At 41.1% G+C, this 20,903-nt stretch overlaps 1 protein-coding gene across 3 annotated transcripts in view; it reads left to right on the plus strand.

Moving 5' to 3' along the window:
* Positions 1-20,903, plus strand: part of LOC122551455 (protein FAM117B) — a 236,934-nt gene that overhangs the window by 166,221 nt on the left and 49,810 nt on the right. The window lies entirely within an intron of this gene.

Here is a 20,903-nt window from a genome sequence, read left to right on the forward strand (position 1 = left end):
TGTAAATTGAGTAACTCTTGTAATGCAAATGTGGTATTTTCTGCTAACATAAATTTTACTGTCTATAAGTATGATGACTAAGATCAGACTTGAGATACTGAACTAATTTCAAGCTTAGTGCTCTGCTTCAGATAGTGGTGCTGCAAAATTTCCTCAATGTTCTGATCTGTTGGGATGATCACCATTTTCCTTGAGCAAAGTTTTACAGGAGCAAGTTGGATCCTGCACAGACTCTATAAAGGCGCGTGCAGAAGAATGTTGGAACATCGGGTCAAAAATCTGACTCAATTTATTTTGTTTTCAGATACAGTGCTTAAGTTACTGGGAGCAGCCCAAAATTCAGGCTGTCATTGTACAGTTTATGAACAAAGTACAGTCACAAGAATCAAGTAATAACCTGCTATCAAATTTACTATTTTAGTATTGTGTATGCTTGCTTTGAATGAAATTCTTTTCAGACATTGCGAAGCTTTAGAAGTAATCCTGCTACAACAGTTCAAGTTAATTCAGTGTTTTCAGCATAACCCAGCAGTGACCTCAATTGTTTAGGGTAAAAACTTTCAAGTGATATTCCTCAAAGACATTAGTCAGCAGCCAGCTTTGTTGGTTTTTACTTTTGCACTTAAAGTTCCCCTTGCACCCCCATTTTAAACCAATCTGAGAGCGCAATGATTTTAATACAACTCTGTTTTTAAAAGCTTGTTTACTTAAATTGCCATCCCATGTTAAGTACCATTATCATTATTAAGTGGTCTCCATTGACACACCAATTATTTTTGACTTCTTTATCATTAACTTTCCACACCATAATTTTGCATCCATCTCCTATCCTCCAGCTCAGTATGCATCCCTTCACTCTTTGAATGAGTCATCATTGTCCTGCATTTTGAAACTCTCTTCCTGAACTAGCTTGTCTCGGTTCTGCCTGCAAAGTCAACCTCATCAGCTGTGGTCACTTCAGTTGATTTTTCTACATTCTTCTCCATTTTCATCTCCCTTTTAATACATTTGCTGCATGTTGTACTACTCTCACTCTCACTCTCACTCTCACTCTCACTCTCACTCTCACTCTCACTCTCACTCTCACTCTCACTCTCACTCTCACTCTCTCTCTCTCAAAAACTCATATTGCCAGGTATGATTTCTAAATGTGAGTTTAACAGTTAGAGCACAAGTGTCACTACAAATATCAGAATATGACAATTGCTCATGTTAATTGGCAGCTAATCACAATATCATTGTTTGCGACTTTTGCCACTTGTTTTCTGAGAGTACCTTGGGTTTGATTTGTGCAAGAAACTTGGCTATAAGCACATGAGACTAATATACAACCTAGCTGATGTATTCCCTTGATTAAAAAAGTGAATAGTCATGCAGATTGGGAACATTGAGGTCCAATTCCTGATTACTGTTGATCTAGTGATGTTATTTGTAATCATGACATTAGGCCCCTGACTTAGTGGACAGAAAATGATTCAAAGTTTATCTTTCGAATTGTGCTGAAGGTGTCACTGAGAAAACTGGACTCATGTACCTGGAAAGGCCTGTTGAAATAATTTGCTAACCCCCAAGAGTTTGTGTATTCACTAATAGAGAATTGGATGGAAAAGAATTTTTTTCTGCATTGGACCATTTGTCGTCCAAGTGAACAGTCAAATATTATTACAACCTGAAATTCTGTGCAGTTATTTTATTTTCTATATTTGTTGAAGACAAACATTGAAGTAATCACTATTAGAAATCTGAAGTTTGCTTTGTGTTCTTTGGTTCAATCAAAAACACTCCTCTGCTCTTCAAAATATATTTTTCTTAAAATGGCTCTTGCAGGAAAATACCGCTATCTTATTGTCTTCATCACTGGTACAAATACTGTGATGGCAATCTCTGCATGTGAATGTCTGCAGTGGGTTCCATTTTCACGAGTTTAATTTTTCTTATGTGCATTGGAGTTAGTCATTGGTCATATCCACACTTTGCTTTTTGCTTCTTGTGGCCACAATCTCTGACAGTCTTCACATTTTGTATTAATCTGCACTCAGATAGTTATCTGCCATTTCTAATATGGCCAAATGCATTAGTCTTCAGTTCCTGCTTTCTCAAATGATGTTTACCACACAGTCCATCTTGCTGTTCAGGAGCATCTGGCATAGACACAACTTTTAAAAAAATTTAAGCAAAAAAATCTGGAAATATTTGCCAAGATCTGTGGAATGAGAAAGGTAATGGCTCCCTTCTCAGACTCCCCGCTTAGGACAATTCTCTCACTTCTTGTGGTAGAATAGTCAGGGCAAAAGAACTATCATTCCCCTCCATCTTTGACCTCCTATGCTGCACAAACCTTTAGAGTTGTTTCATCTCTTCTATCTGGGCAACCCTGACCACACTTCACAATTTGAATTTCAGTTGCCTCTAATTTTCTGCACTGTTATCTCCATCAGCATCATTGACACAGCTCTCTAATTGAGATCATTGAAAGGATTTCTACTTCATTTCGCCTTTGATTTTCTTGCTACCAAATGGAGTAAGTTACTTGCCATGAGAGATTCTTGGAAGGAAGGTCAAGGATTTTCTTTCCACTGTTTGATCATCTCTCTGTACACCCTCCATCTTACTTTGGCACTTCTATTCTGTTGCAGGTCTTCTCATATAATTATTGTGACAGTAATTGAACTTTAAGGAAGGTGTTGCCAACAGTTCCTCTGATCAGCATTTCTTAGCAGTAACCTACTTATTGATGCCCAATTTGGGTTCCACAAGTGCCACTCAGCTCCTGACCTTAGCACAGTTTTAGTTCAAAAATGGACAAAACAATTCTAGAGATGAGGTGACTGTTCTTAACACAGAGGACACAGTTGAATGAGTGGTATGAAGGAGCTATCAGAGTTTGAGTCAAAGAATCAGGGAAACTCTCTGCCCGTTGGAATAATCATTTCAGCTCTGAAAAGAAGCTGATAATCTCTGATTATTTTTACTGGAGCAGAGAAGGTTGAGAGGGCACCTGATTAACGTGTATGAGTTTGAGGGACATTGACAGGGTGGATAGAAAGCACCTGAAAGGGTCAAGAAGAAGGACGCATAATTTTATCGTGGAAGACAGGAGGATTAGAGGAATTTGAGGAAAAATGTTTTGACCCAAAGGGTGATGGATGTCTGAAATGCACTGCCAGGGAGACACTTGATACTTTCACAACCTTCAACTGCTACTTGGATGAGCACTTGAATGTCGTAACATTCGAGGCTACTGGCCGAGTTTGGAAGTTGGAACTCGTGTTGCTAGTCATGCATTTTAAGCTATACAGACATGAAAGGCTGAACACGGCCTCTTCTGTACTATATGATTCTATAACTGGCAGAGAGGGCGATGATTTCAGTGCTTGGAGGTCAGTCATCTCTGTTGCAAGACCCTGAAGAATGCTTGCAGAAATGTCATGTCCTCACCCCAACCATCTTCAGCTGCTTCATCTCTGACCTTGCCTCCATAGGTTAAATGAGGATATTGCACAATGCTCATTCCCATTTGTGACACTAAAGTAGTCTAGGGACAGAGATGGTCTAAGGTGCATTTGTTTTAGTGTGGGAAGTGTAGTGGGTAAGGCAGATGAACCTAGGGCTTGGAGGAGTACCTGGGAGTATGATGTTATTGCTATTACTGAGAATTGGTTGAGGAAAGGGCAAGATTGGCAATTCTATATCCCAGGATATAAATGTTTAAGGCAGGATAGAGGGGGAGGCAAAAGAGGTGGAGGAGTTACATTACTATTCAGAGAGGATATCACAGCTGTGCTGAAGGAGGACACTATGGAGGACACGAGCAGTGAGGCAATATGGGCAGTGCTCAGAAATAGGAAGGGGGCGGTAACAATGTTGGGGCTGTACTATTGGCCTCCCAACAGCGAGCATGAGATAGATGGAGAAATATGTAACCAGATTATGGGAAGATGTAGGAGCAACAGAGGGTGTTGGTGATGGAAACTTTAATTTTCCTAACATTGACTGAGATTCACTTAGTCTTAGAACTCTAGATGAAGCAGAATTTGTAAGGAGCATCCAGGAGGGTTTATAGAGCAGTATGCAAACAGTCCGACTCGGGAAGGGGCGATACTGGATCTGGTGTTGGGGAATGAGCCCGGCCAGGTGGTTGAAGTTTCAGTAGGGGATTACTTTTGGAATAGTGATTACAGTTCTGTATATTTTCGAATACTCATGGATAAAGACGAGAGTGGTCCTAAAGGAAGAGTACTAAACTGGGAGAAGGCCAACTGTAGCAAAATTCGGCAGGAGCTGGGGAATGTGGATTGGGAGCAACTGTTTGAAGGTAAATCCACATTTGATATGTGGGAGGCTTTTATAGAGAGGTTGATTAGAGTTCAGGAGAGATATGTTCTTGTGAAAATGAGGGTTAGAAATGGCAAGATTAGGGAACTGTGGATGACAGGTGACATTGTGAGACTAGCTTAGAGGAATAGGGAAGCGTGCGTAAGGTCTAGGTCACTGAAGACCTTGGAAGAATATCAGGAAAGTAGGACCATCTGAAATGAGGAATTAAGAGGGCTAAAATGCGTCACGAAATATCTTTAGCAAAGAGGGTTGAAGAAAATCCCAAAGCCTTTTATTCGTATATAAGGAGCAAGAGGGTAACTAGAGAAAGGGTTAGCTCACTCAAAAAGATAAAGGAGGAAAGTTAATCCGTGGAGTCAGAAAGTGGGTGAGATTCTTACTGAGTACTTTGCATTGGTATTCACTGAGGAGAGGGACATGACAGATGTTTAGGTTCGGGATAGATGTTTGATTGCTCTAGGTCAAGTCAGCATAAGGAGGGAGGAAGTGTTGGATATTCTAAAAGGCATTAAGGTGGACAAATCCCCAAGTCTGGATGGGATCTATACCAGGTTACTGAGGGAAGTGAGAGGGGAAATAGCTGGGGCCTTAATCTTTGCAGCATCCTTGAACATGAGTGAGGTCCCGGAAGACTGGAGAATTGTTAATGTTGTCCTTGTTTAAGAAGCATAGCAAGGATAATCCAGGTAATTATAGACTGGTGAATCTGACGTCAGTGGTAGGGAAGCTGCTGGAGAAGGTACTGAGGGATAGGATCTATTCCCCTTTGGAAGAAAATAGACTTATCAGTGATAGGCAGCATGGTTTTGAGCAGGGAAGGTCATGTCTTACCAACTTAACAGAATTCTTTGAGGAAGTGACAAAGTTGATTGATGAGGGAAGGGCTGTAGATGCCATATATATGGACTCCAGTAAGGCGATTGATAAGGTTCCCCATGATAGGTTGATGGAGAAAGTGAAGTCGCGTGGAGTCCAGGGTGTACTAGCTCGATGGATAGAAAACTGGCTGGGCAACAGCAGACAGAGAGTAGTAATGGAAGGCAGTTTCTCAAAAGGGAGACCTGTGACCACTGTTGTTTGTGATATTCATAAATGATCTGGAGGTAGGTATAGGTGGTCTGATTAGCAAGTTTGCAGATGACACTAAGATTGGTGGAGTAGCAGACAGTGAAGGGGACTGTCAGAGAATACAGCAGAATGTGGATAGATTGGAGAGTTGGGCGGAGAAATGGCAAATGGAGTTCAATCCAGGCAAATGAGAGGTGATGCATTTTGGAAGATCCTATTCAAGAGCGAACTATACGGTAAATGGAAAAGCCCTGCGGAAAATTGATATACAGAGCGATCTGGGTGTTCAAGAGCATTGTACCCTGAAGGTGGCAACACCAGTTAAGAGAGTGGTCAAGAAGGCATACAGCATGCTTTCTTTCATTGGACAGGGTATTGAGTACAAGAGATGGCAGGTCATGTTACAGTTGTGTAGGACTTTGGTTTGGCTACATTTGGAATACTGTGTACAGTTCTGATCGCCACATTACCAAAAGGATGTGGGTGCTTTGGAGAGGGTGCAGAGGAGGTTCACCAGGATGTTGCCTGGGTATAGAGGGCATAGGCTATGAAGAGAGATTGAGTAGATTAGGATTATTTTCATTAGAAAGAGCTTGCGGGAATACCTGATTGAGGTCTACAAAATCATGAGAGATATAGACAGGGTAACAGCAAGAAGTTTTTTTCCCAGAGTGAGGGACTCAATTACTAGGGGTCACAAGTTCAAGGTGAGAGGGGAAGTATGTGTGGAAAGTTCTTTATGCAGGGGTGGTCAGTTCCTGGAATGTGTTGCCAACGGAACTGGTAGAGGCGGGCATGATAGCGTCATTCAAGATGTATCGCGATAGATACATGAATGGGCAGGGAGCAGAGGGATACAGATCCTTAGAAAATAGGCGACTGGTTTAGATAGAGGATCTGGATTGGCACAGGCCTGGAGGCCCAAAGGGCCTGTTCCTGTGCTGTAATTTTCTTTTGTTCTTTGTTCTATTCTAATGCAGCAGTATCCGGATTTGAGCTAACAATTGGCAAGTAACTTTCACATGATTTAATTGCCATGCAATGAATATCATCAGCACAAGGCAATCTTACCTTCAGTCCTTGGCATTCAAGGACATTATCATCACTGAATCTGCCACCATCAACATTGTGACATTTACTATTGACTAGAAACTGAACTGGACGAGTTGTATAAATCCTGTGGCTGCAAGAAGATCAGAGCTAGATATTCTGCAGTGAATGATTCCTGACTTCCCAAAGCCTGCCATAATCTACAAAGCACAAGTGTATTGAAACATTCCCCACTTGCCACTGTGATTGCAGCTTCAAAACCACACAAGAGGCTTGATACCCAGGCAGTTTCTCCACTGCTGATGCTTAATAGTAACAGATGTGCACCATCCACAAGGTGCACTGAAACAGTTCACTAAGGCTCCTCGCACAGCACCTTCCAAACCCCTGACCACTTCTGTCTGAAAGGACAAGGGCAATAGATGCCTGAGACTGCCATCTCTAAGTTCCCCTCCAAGCCACTCACATCTTGGTTGTCACTATATATCACTGTTCCTTCAATGTCATTGGGTAATAATCCTTAATATCCTCCCTGACAGCATGACACGTCAACCTACAGTACGTGGACTATAACAGTTTGAGAAGACAGCTCACCACGCCCTTCTCAAGGGCAAGTAGGGTTGGGCAATAAATACTGGCCCAGCCAGTGATGCCCGGATCCCATGGGTGAATTTTGAGAAATGTAGCATATCGACAATGACAGATGTCCACAGTGCCATGTATGCCAGTATTTGTTGGTCGTGTGTGACCGGTTTCTGACTGATACAAATTGCACAGGAAGTTCACTGAAGTTATTAAATCTCTCAACTCTTTTGGATGCCATAAATATATTCTGAGCTACTACATGCACATTGATGTTGCTTTGAGTAACTTTAATTCCAATGGCAGTTATGTTTTGACGTTACTGAGCTACTCCTTGAAAGCAGTGTTGGGACACCACATTGTTGTAATGGTATTATCACAGAAGGTTAAGGATTCTGACTGTAAAGCACAAAATGTAAAATACTAATATAGAACTGTTAATCTGGCATTATGAAAACTGGTAAATTATTTTTTAAAAGCACAACTGGGTGGCTAATAAACTAATATCTAATGTACCAGTGAGTCATTGGCCCCTCATACTCTCAGCAACTTGGCCAAAGCAATACATATTACTTTGCTAAGACGAAACATAGAAAATCTTTTAATAATGAATGGTCTCAGACCTCTGCATTTAGGTCTAATGGGCAATTAGGGCTGGGAAAGGAATGCTGGCCCAGCCAATGACATCACATCTTGTGAATAAAGTTTAATAAAAGAGTAGGGGTTTGTCAAATAGCGATCACTCAATATGATCTTGGATTTCAGCTCCACTTTCTCACTTGCTTTCTGTTTTATCCCTGCATTACTAAAAAATCTGTCCACCCCAGCCTTAAATGTATTCATCAACAGAGTATCTGATGGAGAGAATTCCAAAGATTCACAACTCTTTCTATGAAGTGTTTTCTCTTGGTCCTAAATGATCGGTCCCTTGTTCAGAGACTCCCCAGTGATTTAGGTTTCCCCAACTGGAGAAGCAAACTTACGTTATCTATCTATTAAATCCTTTCAGAAATTTGTGTGCTTCAATGATATTTCTTTTCAGTCTTCTCAATCCAGACAAATATACGCCAAATTTGCTCAGTCTCTCATGTTATGATAACGCAGGAACCAATTTAGTGAACATTTCCTGTACCATCTTCAGTGTAATTATATCCATCCTTCATTATGGAAACCAGAACTGTAAATAGTATTCCGGATGTGGTCTTCCAAAAGGGTTGTATTTTTGTGAAAGCACGGCTTCATTCCTGTGGATCGTTCTGCTTGCAATGAAGGCCAATTCATTTTTTATGATCTTTGTACAAGGGCAACCAAGCCTCTGACCATTAAGTATAAGTTTCACATGTTCTAAGTAAAAATTATTTTCTATCCTGATGTGCAAAGTGAGTAATTCAATAACTTCCCACTTTATACTGCTTCTGCCATCTTGTTGTCCACTCACTCCTTTGTGTATTCTTTTACAGGATATGGATTTGCTGACCAGGCCAAATTTGGTATCCATCCCTAGTTAGTTCTGAAATGTTTATGATGAACTGACACCTTCAAAACAAAAACCTTCGTTGTGTGTAGGTACACCTGCAATGCTGTTGGGGAAGGAGTTCAGAATTTGGGCCCAGCACGAGGGGCGGCACGATGGCTCAGTGGTTAACACTGCTGTCTCTCAGTCCCAGGGACCCAGGTTCGAATCCATCCTCTGGTTTGCACATGCTCCCCTGTGGGTTTCATCAGACTGCTCCAGTTTCCCCCCACAGTCCAAGGATATGCAGTTTGGGTGAATTGGCCATGCTAAGTTGCCATAGTGTTCGGGGATATGCAGGTTTGGTGCATTAGTCATGGAATATGTAGCGTTTATAGGGTAGGGGAACGGATCTGGATGGGTTGCTCTTGGTGTGGACTTGTTGAATTCAATGGCATGTTTTCACACTAAGGATTCTATGATGAAAAGTGAAATAACTATGTTTCCAAGTCGGGATGATGTGTGGTTTGTAAGAGAACTCTGAGATGGGGGTGTTCCGTGCATCTTCTGTTTTTGCCCTTCTATATAGAGATCGTAGGTTTAGAAGGTGCAGTTGAAAGAGCCTTGATAAACTGTTGCATTGTATTATGTAAATATAGCACACTGTTGCCACTTTGCATTGATGGTGGAGGGAGTGAAAGTTGATGGTGTAGGATGGGGTCCCAGTTATAAAGGCTGTTATGTCCTGGATGATAAGTTTCTTGAGTGCTGGAGCTGCACTCATTCATGCAAGTACAGATCACACTCCTAGCTTGTAGGTGGTGGATAGGCTTTTGGGAGTCGGGCATGAGCTGCTCACCACAGAATTCCCACCCTCTGGCATGCTGTTGTAGTCGCAGTATTTATTTAACTCAGAGTTCAATTTCTGGTCAATGGTAATCCCAGGATGATATTTGTAGAAATTTCAGCAATGGTAATGCTATTTACTTCATGAGGTGATGGTTGAATTCTGTCGTCTTAGAAATGGTCATTGCCTGATAATCTGTAGCATAAAGGTTACTTAATGCACATTTGCCACTTTACAGATTAAGTTTGAATGTTATCCAAGTCTTGCTGCATATGAACACAGGCTGCTTTTGTGAGGAGTGTTAAATGATGCAATCATCAGTGAATCTCCATCCCCACTTCTGACCTTTGGGTGCAGAGAAGAGCATTGATGAAGCAGTGTGCCTAGGACACTGTCCTGAAGAACTGCAGTAGTGTCCTGGGGCTGAGATGAGTGATGTCTAACAAGTGTGGTCCTTTGTGCTGGGTATAACTCCAAACAGTAATGAATTTTGCCCTGATTCCCATTGAGCCCAGTTACACTAGGGCTCCTTGATGTGAAAATCGGCTGAATGTCTTGAGGTCAAGTTCATCTTTACTGTGCAGCTCTTTTGTCCATATTTGGACCAAGACTCAAATGATATCAGGAGCTGAGTGGTACTAGTAGAACTGAAACTGCACATCAGTGAAAAGGTTATTGCTGAGTAAGTCACACTTGATAGCATTGTCAATGGCCCCTTCTGTCACTTTACTGATGATGAATCATCATCACTGATGGGCACAGTCATTTATGGGTTTGGATTTTTTTTTGTGTACAGGATATTCCTCGCATTTGTTTACATTCTCAGGTAGATTGTTGTGTTATAAATGCACTGAGTAGCCTGACTTGGTGTTGGTGGTTCTGGAGCAAATGTCTTTTGTACAATTGCCATAAAGTTATCAGGGGCCATTACCTTTGCGGTATCCAGTGCCTTTAGCCATTTCATAAAGGCTGAATTGAATTGGACATAGATATCTGTGATGTTGGGAATTTCGAGAGGAGGTGAAGATGCAGCGTCTACTCAGCACATTTGGCTGAAGATGTTGTAAATGTTTCAATCTTACCTTTTTTTCTTCCTGATAGGGTGGGCTCTCCAGTCATTGAGGTTAGGAATATTTGTGGAGCATCCACCAAAGTTCCCTCTGACATGCACAGCTGTTTAAGATTTTGTTGCAGCTTTATTACAACTGAGTGCCTTGCTATGGTATTTCAGAGGGTAGTTCAGAGTCAATTGCAATGATGCAAGATTAGAGTCATAAGTAGGACAGACTAATGAAGACTACTTAACCTGAAGGATGTTTGTCTTAAACTGTGTGGTTAACAATCAACAGTAATTGATTAACAAAGACTAGTTTTTAATTTGTGACTTATTAATAACTTCAGTCACTGTCTTGGTTGTGTTTGGACCTGTGCAAAGAACATCAGCCTGGGCCGCCTCCTTGCTAGTACAGTGACGTTGCCACTGTGTTGTCACATCCCATGGTTTTACACTGATGATGTCCTTATCTGGCTATATACGGTCAGAGCTGTACAGCACTGAAACCTACATGACTAATTACTTAAAGTGCTTATACTCTGTTTTTATATTTCTGGCTAGTCCATTTTCTTGCATATTTTTTCTTTTTCTTTTGGTTTCTAAAAAGTCTAAATCCTGAGACATCCCTCCTGTTCTTTGCAACATTATAAATCACTTCATATAATCTAGTATTATCTTTACTTCGAATGATCCATAGATGGCTCTTGCTTGTTGATTTTTATTTTGTTTTTCAGTGTAATATGTTTTTCTTTAACGTTTTGAATTGTATCTTTAAATGTTTATCACTTGTGTCTATTTAATTGGCTTTGGTTACACTTAAGGGTTTTATTTGTGATTAGAATGCCTTACTCTCAAATTTAACCTAGAATTCACTGGTATTATATCATTAATTCCCAATGCATCATCTGCGGTAACAGTACGAATTTACCGAACCTCATTGCACAATACTACCTAGCTTTGTCCCTAGTCTGCTCCTCAACACATTGATCTAAGAAGCTGTCTTGAAAGCTTCACACATACTCCTCTTTGAGACTACTATTATCAATGTGGTTGTCCCAGTCTTAGGAAGATGGACAGTTCCCACTTTTTTTTTTATTCATTCACGGTATCTGGACATTGCTGGTTATTCCCCACCTGTAATCCGCTGGAGAAGGTAGTGGTACCGTATTGATTGCAGTGTATGGTGTGTAGATACCCCCATAGTGCTGCTCAAAAGTGAGTTTCAGGATTTTGACCCAGCGATATTGAAGGAACAGCAATGTAGTTTCAAGACAGAATGGTCTGCAGCTTGGAGGGAACATGTGGTAGGTGCTTCCTTCCCTTAGCTCCCTTTGTATAGCTGGTTGAGATCAGTATTTTGAAGATGCAGTTGAAGGAGTCTTGGTGAATTATGCAGTGCATCTTGCACTTTGTATCAGTTGTGGAAGAAGAGAATGCTGAAGGTGGTGGATACAGCAGGTTGTTTTGTCCTGGGTGGTGGTGTTTAAGCTGCACTTTCACCCCACTGGGTTTTATGTTTCACCTTGCATCTACATATCAATTTAGATGCATATTCCTCACATTCTTTTAGTATAACATCATTCTTGGTCTAGCTATGTTTTTGGTTCCTATATGGACCGCAGCAGCCAGATTCCACCCCATCCATAAGACCATAAGATATAGGAGCAGAAATTAGGCCATTCAGTCCATCAAGTCTGCTCTGCCATTCAGTTATGGCTGATAAGTTTCTCAATTCCATTTTCCCACTTTCTCCCCATAGCTCTTGATCCCCTTGACAATCAAGAACCGATCTATCTCAGTCTTAAATATATTCTATGACCTGGCCTCCACACCCTTCTGTGGCAATGAATTCCATAGATTCACCACTTTCTTGCTGAAGAAGTTTCTCCTTATCTCCATTCTAAAAGGTCTTCCCTTTACTCTAAGGCTGTGTCTTCAGGTCCTAGTCTCTCCTACCAATGGAAACATCTTCCCAAGATCTATTCTGTCCAGCCCATTCAGTATTCTATTTGTTTCAATTAGATCCCCTCTCGTCCTTCTAAATTCCATTGAGTATTGACCCAGGGTCCTCAAATGTTCCTTATATGTTAAGCTTTTAATTCCTGGGACCATTCCCATGAACCTACTCTGAACATGCTCCAGGGCCAGTACATTCTTCCTGAGCTATGGGGTCTAAAACTGTATACAATAGTCCAAATGAGGTCTGACCAGAGCCTTTTAGAGCCTCAAAAGTACATCCCTGCTTTTATATTTGTGATGGTGCTGCTCCTTTAACAAGGTTAAGTTGTCCTTGATTTTTTTTCCAGAGAGGTTGTACAAGATACAGACTCCGAAAAGTCTAACTTGAAGTGTTTTAAGGCCAGTTTGATCACAGCTAACAGGTACTGCCTCAGGCAGAAGGCTTTTGAGTTTTAGCAAAAAATGCTTGTCCAATGAAAGGGGAATGGCCAGTTCTACCAGCTCAGCTTTTCTATTGTTTGATTTAGTGCGGTAGTGTTTGGAAGTTGCTGGAGCCAAAGGAGCAGGTTCATGCTGGTACTCTCACTCTGACATATCCTGTAAGATCCTGTGTTTGATTATACCTTTTTTTGCCAAGGAGTTTTTATAGGGATTGTTGCAAGTATTTGGAACAGCGTTATTAAGTTGGTATAATTTGTTGGGTTTTTGGATAGGTTATTTGTATTTCATTCAGTAATTTTGTAAATGAATTCTACTTTGTTTAAAACGAAGTGGTTTGACCAGCTGCATCTCTCCTGGAATATCCGCGTTACACCTGCTGAAAACAACTAGCAAAGTTAGGGTCTGGACTACTTCCTTGAAATGTTTTGAGGGGGTCTGACTTGGTCCATAACCTATTCAAGTCCTCTCAAAATAAATGCCATCATTGCATTTACTGTCCTAAATACTGACTCAACTTCAAGTTTATCGTGAGAGAATCCTGGAATAGAACTCCCAAGTCTCTTTGCACTTCAGACTTCTGAATTTTCTCCCCATTTAGAAAATAGTCCATGCCTCTATTCTTCCTGTCAAAGTGCATGACCTCACAGTTTCCCATGATATACTCCATCTGCCACTTCTTTGCCCACTCTCATAACCTATCCAAATTATTCTGCAGCCTCCTCAATGCTACCTCTCCCTCTACCTACTTTTGTATATCTGTAAACTTAGCCCTGAGTTACTTCATCTAGATTGTTAATGTACAAAGTGAAAAGTTGTGGTCCCAACAGTGAACCTTGTGGAGCACCACATGTCACCAGCTGCCATCTTGAGAAGGACCCTTTCATCTCCACTTTCTGCTTTTTGCCAGACTGCCAGTGTTCTATCTATGTTACCACTTTGCCTCTAACACCACAGGCACTGATCTGACTCAGTACCGTCCTGGGCAATACTTTGTCAGAGGCCTTCTTGAAGTCCAGGTCGATGACATCCATTGGCTCTCCTTGTCTAACCTGCTTATTATTTCCTCAAAGAATTGTTGCAGATTTGTCATGCATGACCTCCCCTTGATGAAACCATGCTGACTTTGCCCTGTTTTACCATACACTTCCAAGTATTCAGAAATCTCATCCTTCGCAATGGATTGCAGGATTTTACCCATAACAGAGTTTAGAGTAATCAGTCTGTAATTTTCCATCTTTTGCCTTACTCCCTTCTTAAGCAGGGGTGTCACGTTAGCAATTTTTCAGTCATCAGGGACTGTCCCTGATTCTAGCGATTCCTGAAAGATCACCTCTAATGCCTCCACCACCTCTTCAGCTATCTCCCTGAGAACTCTGCGGTGTAGTCCATCAGGTCCAGGTTATTTATCCACCTTCAGGCCACTCAGTCTTTCTAGCATCTTCTCCTTAGTGATGGCCAGCTTACTCAGCTCTGACCCCTGACTCTCTCTAGTTTTTGGGATATTACTTGTGTCTTCCACCGTGAAGACTGACTCGAAGTAGTTATTTGATTTCTCAGCCATTTCCTTGTTCCCCACTACTATCTCCCCAGCATCATTTTTCAGCACCCAGAATCCACTTTTGTCTCTCTTTTGCCCTTTATATATCTAAAGAAACTCTCAGTCTTCCTTTATATTACGGCTAACTTACCTTCTTATTTAATCTTTTCTCTCCTTATTCTTTCTTTATACCTCTGGTCTTTGGAAGCTTTCCCACTGATTTACTGCCCTTCTCCACATTATGTGCTTTCTCTTTTGTTTTTATGCTATCCCCAACTTCCATAGTCAGCCATGGTTGCCTCATCCTCCCTGTACCATGCTTTTTTTCCCTTGAGATGAATCTCTGCTCTGTCACCTGAATTACTCCCAGAAACTCCTGCCATTGTTGTTCCACTGTCTTTCCTGCTTGGCTCCTCTCTGTCAATTCTGAGCTCCTCCCTCATGCCTCTGGAATTGCCTTTCTTCAGCTGTAATGCCATTAACTCTGATTCTATCTTCTCCCTCTCAAATTGCAGAGTAAATTTAATCATATTATGATCACTGCTTCTTAAGGGTTCTTTCACCTTAAGCTCCCTTATCAAGTCTGCCCCATTGCACAACATTAAATCCAGTATTGCCTGTTCTTTAGTGGGCTCCACCACAAGCTGCTCCAAAAAGCCATCTTGTAGACATTCCACAAATTGCTTTTCTTGCAATCTACTACCAACCTGATTTTCCCAGTCCACCTGCATGATTAAACTCCCCCATGATCAGTGTAGCTTTGCCTTTCCTACACATCTTTTCTATCTCCTGGTGTATCTTGCACCCAACCCCATGACTACTATTTGGAGGCCTGTACGTAACTCCAGCTTTTTTTTTTACCTTTGCCGGTTCCTCAATTCTATCTAAGTAGTTCTACACCATCTGACCCTACTTCATTTCTTACTATTGATTTAAGTTCATTTCTTACAACTAAGGCAACCCCACCTCCTCTGCCCACTTGCCTATCTTTTCAATAGGATGTGTATCCTTGAATATTTAACTCTCAATCCTGATCCCCTTGCAGCCACATCTCTGTGATGCCCATCACGTCATACCTGCCAATTGCGATCTGTGCCACAAGCTCATTTACCTTATTCCTTAGACTGCATGCATTCAGATATAATACCTTCAGTCCAGTGTTAACTGTCCCTCTTCTCATTGTCATTCATTTGTTCAGTGTGCTTGGTTTGATTGCTCACCTTTTCCATACAGTTCCCTTCTTCCCCAGTACTGGTGCCAATGTCACATGAATTTGACACATTTCTCCCACACCAATCTTTGAGCCACACATTTACCTGCTTGATCTTATTGAACCTGTGCAAGTTAGCTCATGGCTTAGGTAGCAATCTAGAGATTATTAGCTTTTTGGTTCTGCTTTTTAGTATAGCTCCTAGCTGTTCATAGTCCCTTAGCAGAACCTCTACCCTAGTTGTATTTGTGTCGTTGGTGGACTCTGACCACTGGATCTTTACCCTCCCACTCCAAGTTCTTCTGCAGCCCAGATGAGATATCCCGAACCCGAGCACCAGGTAGGCAACACGATGTTTGGGACTCTCAATCCTGGTCACAGCGAACAGTGTCTACGCCTCTAACTATACTATCCCCAATTACAACAACATTTCTTTTCCCTGCACTATGGTGCTGAGGTCAGTCGATCACCCTCCCTGCAGTCCCCATTCCCCTCCACACACGGAGCAAAACTCTTGAACCTGTTGGACAGGGGCTGAGGCTCCTGGAACTCTACCTCTTGAATCCCTCTAAATGCTTCACTCAGCCACACACTCCTGTCCCTGACCACTGGCTGAATTCGAGTTAGTTAGTCTCAGGGGCGTGACTGTCTCCTGAAACACAGTGTCCAGGTAACTCTACCCCTCCCTGAGTCCAGCTCATCGACTCTGAGCCAGAGTTCTTCCAGCAACCAACATTTATAGTAGCCGTGGTCACTGGCAATCACAATAGGGTCCACCAGCTCCCACATAATGCAGAAACAACACATCGTCTGACCCTCCATCCTTATTTTCCTTAATTAGTTTTGAATTTTATTTTAAATTTTTAACTTCTGCTTACAACCAATAAATTAACAAGATTCAATTTAACACAGATTCACACTTGGCAGACCCCTTATTAGCCAATCAAATCACATACTTTCTTTGATGTCACCTTTTTAGTTTCCCCCTCAGATGAAATCCTCAGAATCAATCACTTCCCTGCCCAGGCTTCTCTCCAATTGCTCCCACTCAGCTCCGGTCCTGAAGTGAAGACCACAAATCCTCGAGGTAATTTTTATGTCACTTGCCTTCTCCGTTTGTTCCTGCTCAGCTCCTCTCCCAAGTTTCTTTCCAGCTGCAAAGGAATGCTCTTAAGCTTGGCACTGAGAAGGTAGGAAGTAATTTGAGCTATTGGTCCCCTCTCATTATCACTTACCTCTTTACACCCCCCAACTTGAATGATATCCTTCACCTTAATGCCATTGTATTATGTTTGTCCACCTTGCAGTTCTTCATCTCCTTCAAACAGTAACAGGTACCTTTTATTTTTTGTACAAAATCAGGACCTAGGCTCTTCAAGCATTACATACAGGTTCCACATATCTGTATGACTTGTAGTCCCTGACTATTGACCAAAGTTTGGGCTGATTTAAATGTCTGTGACTGCCACCAATACAAACCTTTCTACATATTTGAAGTTCTTTGCCACAATTCTTTCCACATTTATTTTTGTTTCTGTTTAGTGAACCTGAAGACACAAGGTTTTACAATTATGGCTCTATTGTTTCACTCAGATACTGGTCACTCAGACATTGTCCAAGCTTGGCAGTACGAATGGAGAAGAGTGGTTATGACAAATGATGGGCCATTTCTAACATTGATTTTTGATTGTAGATTCTGATTTTCATTGTGTTTAAGGAAGTTTTGAATTTGTAATGTTGGATGTGATTATATGATATCTTCTTTCCGTGTTTGGTGGTTGTTGATGCAGGACTAGTCTAAAATTTCATGGTCTGTAAATGCTTTCCCATGGCTAACAAAAGTTTTGTTTGAGCTTGGATAACAAGTGTTGCTCAGACTTTCAATTATGCAAATCACTAGAGCTGAGTAGACTGTTGTCCACAACAATACACTTTATACCTGTCTCTGAATAGTAATCTGAAGCCTTCCTAAAAAAAATTTTACTTCTCTCTTCTTCCCAGGCCCACCCCTCTTCACAATCTGAAGGCATTGATTGTACCAAAATGGCAATTTCTCAGAGTGAGGTGATCACAGATTTGTAACAGAATCAGCTGCTTTACTTTGGGTGGTACTTTTAATCATTGAGACACCCCTTCCAATTCCATTTTGATTTAGCCCCATACCCTTCTCCCAACCTCTCCCTCAGATTTGATAGTTTGCATTGATCTTTACGGGCTTTGCCTGTAAATTTTCAATTGGAAACCATTGATTATTGGTAATGGTTGATATATGAAAAAAAAAACAAATGTGGTTTGGTGATGAGTTAAAAGAAAGGTGCAATTGCATTTAAGAGCACTTCTGCACATTAAAAAGAAATAATTGGAACAGAAGGTAACCTTGAGATTTTCTTGCATGTTTGTAGAAACATCGAATTCCCTACAGTGTGGAAAGAGGCCATTTGCTTGATCGAGTGTGCACCCTCCAAAGAGCATCCCACCCGGGCCCACACTCCCACCCTTTCAATGTAACCCTGCCTTTGCCATGGCTAATCCACCTAGCCTGCACATCTCTGGGCATTAAGGGACAATTTAGAATGGCTAGACCACCTAATCTGTGGAAGAAACTGGTGAAAACCCATACAGAGCAACTGGTGAAAACCCATACAGAGACAGGGAGGAATTGCAAACTCCACACAGTCACCCAAGGCTGGAATCAGCCCCTGGCGCTGTGAGGCACCAGTATTAACCACTGTGCTACCACAAAGTACTAATGCAGTCCAAAGTATTAATTCACTACTAACGGAACTGCGTTGTGACTGAACTGAGTGTGATGTACATTTTATGAAACCAGGAGTAATGACACTTCCCCCAAGGGAGAATAAACAGTTGGCAATGATGGTCCACGAGAGATCTGCAAAGCACATTCCACAGCTGGCTGCTGTCTCTTGGTACAGTAGTTCCTTTTATTCATGTTCTATTGGTAGATGGAATGATTCATCTGTGGTTTTGACTTTTATACTTTGGTTCCAAGATTTAAAATTGATTTTATTTTTAAAGGGAGATTGCTGGATTGCATGAGATTGCTCTGTTTCATAATGCACAAAGGATAAGCTTGAATGGGGTAGCTAGGTTGAGATTTATAAATGTTGCATTGCACTTGAGACGTCCTGTCCAAATAATGGAAATCCAAGTATGTCAGAACTTCCTTTGTTCTAAAGGGCTATGCATGTCTGAATGTCTCAACATTTTGAAAGTCTTTCAGTAAAAAAAACTGTGTAGGGGGCAAGGTATGGCAGAGAAGGACATTTGCTCAGCCAGCCCACATTATCTCTGCAAGAGCAGTTCAGCTTGTCCCAGTCTCCCACTCTTTTCCAGTAATTCTGCAATATTTTTATTTTTATCTTAATATAATGAATTCTTCATCAAAATTGTGTGAACTGAACCCTAATCCCCAGAACAAAACCTCTGTCTTTGGATTACCAAAATCCAGTGGCAATTTCACTTCACCCCATCACCTCCACAGATCTGCAGTAGCCTGTATAATAGATTTTTCACTGATTTAAATAATGGATAATACTACTGCAAATGTTATTCAAATTGTGCTAAGACAGAAATGCAGATTTTATCCAACTAAATCTGTAAAGAATATTTTGAACTGTTCAATACTAGCTATTGATAACCTCGTGCCTAATAGAGGTGTGAGCATTTTGAAGTGGGAAGTAAAGCACCACACAGAAGAACATTAATGACCCAACATAGAAATAGGTGTTCTTGAGCATTTGTTTTCTTATTTGGTATCAATGGAATGAATAAGACCGAGCAGACTACTTAACGGCTTACATTGTCTCTTCTGACAAGGGACTTCAATTTGATTTATTTCATGTAAAGAAAATACTGCAAGTCAACAAATAAATAACCAAATTGAAAGAAAAGCAAGGCTCAGACAGGAGGTAAAGATTAAAATGTAGTGTGCTTGTGTGAAAGCTGTTTTATTTTTGTTTTTGGAATATCACTGTTAAAGCAATTTTCAAAGATAGGCAACCATTTTGGATTTATAAGGAGACAAAATTTAGTTGTCAACTTGGAAAGCCAGCAGGCCACAAAGTTTTAATTTAGACTGCATTTGCTTCCTACATTTGCAAAATGGTTGTTGTATTTTTGTGCAGAGTATTTTGTAATTTTTGCTTTGTTTTTGTAAACTGAAGAGTCATGCCTAAAAGCAGCATTTTTTTTGCCAAATGAAGATCTCATTTCTTTTACTCCTCACCTGTTCAGCTCTAAATGAGAGGGTTTTTGGTAAGTTGAATAGCAGGGCCGAGCCGAACAGCTGCCCAGTGAAGCAGCACTAAAACCAGCCTTAGCACTGGCACCGGTTGCAGCAGATGGATTAGGGAACATTTTTGTGCTACTGCAAGTCATGACAGTTTCACTTGAATCAGTGGTCACTGATTCTCGACCACATACCTTCAACCCACTTCCTTTTGCTTCCCTACCATCCTTGCAGTCAAAAGTTTCAAGTGACCCTTTTTTTTAAAAAGAGAAACTTAAATATTGAAGGACAATTCAAACAAATGCATTTCTCTTCACAGAAAAGGAATTTAAATGAAGGACTGATATATAGTCACTTTGGCAATGTATTGAAGATTATGCCACCAAATTCTATAGCCTTGTGTTTCTCCTGTCCTGACCTTCATCCTGGAAAATATTCCTAGAATAAGAAAAAATGAAAGAATGCATTCAACTGAACTGAAATAAATGTTATTTTAAATTAGCTCAACTTGCACATTTTTTCATCACTCAGCATGTGGGTCTTATTGGCGAGGCAAGCATTTATTGTTCATCCTTATTTGCTCTAGAGAGGACAGCGGTGAGGTACCATCTTGAGCTATTCCAGTCGTTGGGACGTTGGAGCACTCACAATGTTAGGAAGAGAGTTCCAGAATTTTGACCCAACAGTAGCGAAAGAATGGTGATATATTTCTAAGTTAGGATGGCGTGGGAATTTGCAAGGAATGGTTTCCCATGCTTTTACTCTCCTCCTCCTAGGCGGTAGAGATCGTGAGTTTGGAAGGTGCTGTTGAAAGAACTTTAAATTTCTGCATTGTTGTGAATGGTGTTCACTGCTGCCACTGTGCATCAGTGGTGAAGGAAGCAAATATTGAATGTCGTGCATATGGTCCCAATCATCAATGTGTTTGACCCTTCGAAGGTGAATATGTTGCATTTTACTTTGAGGGAATTTGCACCTGCTATTTCAATTGCTACGTCTGGATCCTGCTTCTGGACTTCAAGCTTTGACTCTTTTTCAAATACTGAAATTTTTTTTTATCTCCAATGTTAGTTGTTGAACAGAGGTGTGAAATCTGCTCCATGCGCTTAATGCAA

Source organism: Chiloscyllium plagiosum, unplaced genomic scaffold, assembly GCF_037043375.1.
Source record: "Chiloscyllium plagiosum isolate Xiang-an unplaced genomic scaffold, Cpla_swu_hap1 HiC_scaffold_7, whole genome shotgun sequence".
NCBI classification, from domain to species: Eukaryota; Metazoa; Chordata; class Chondrichthyes; order Orectolobiformes; family Hemiscylliidae; genus Chiloscyllium; species Chiloscyllium plagiosum.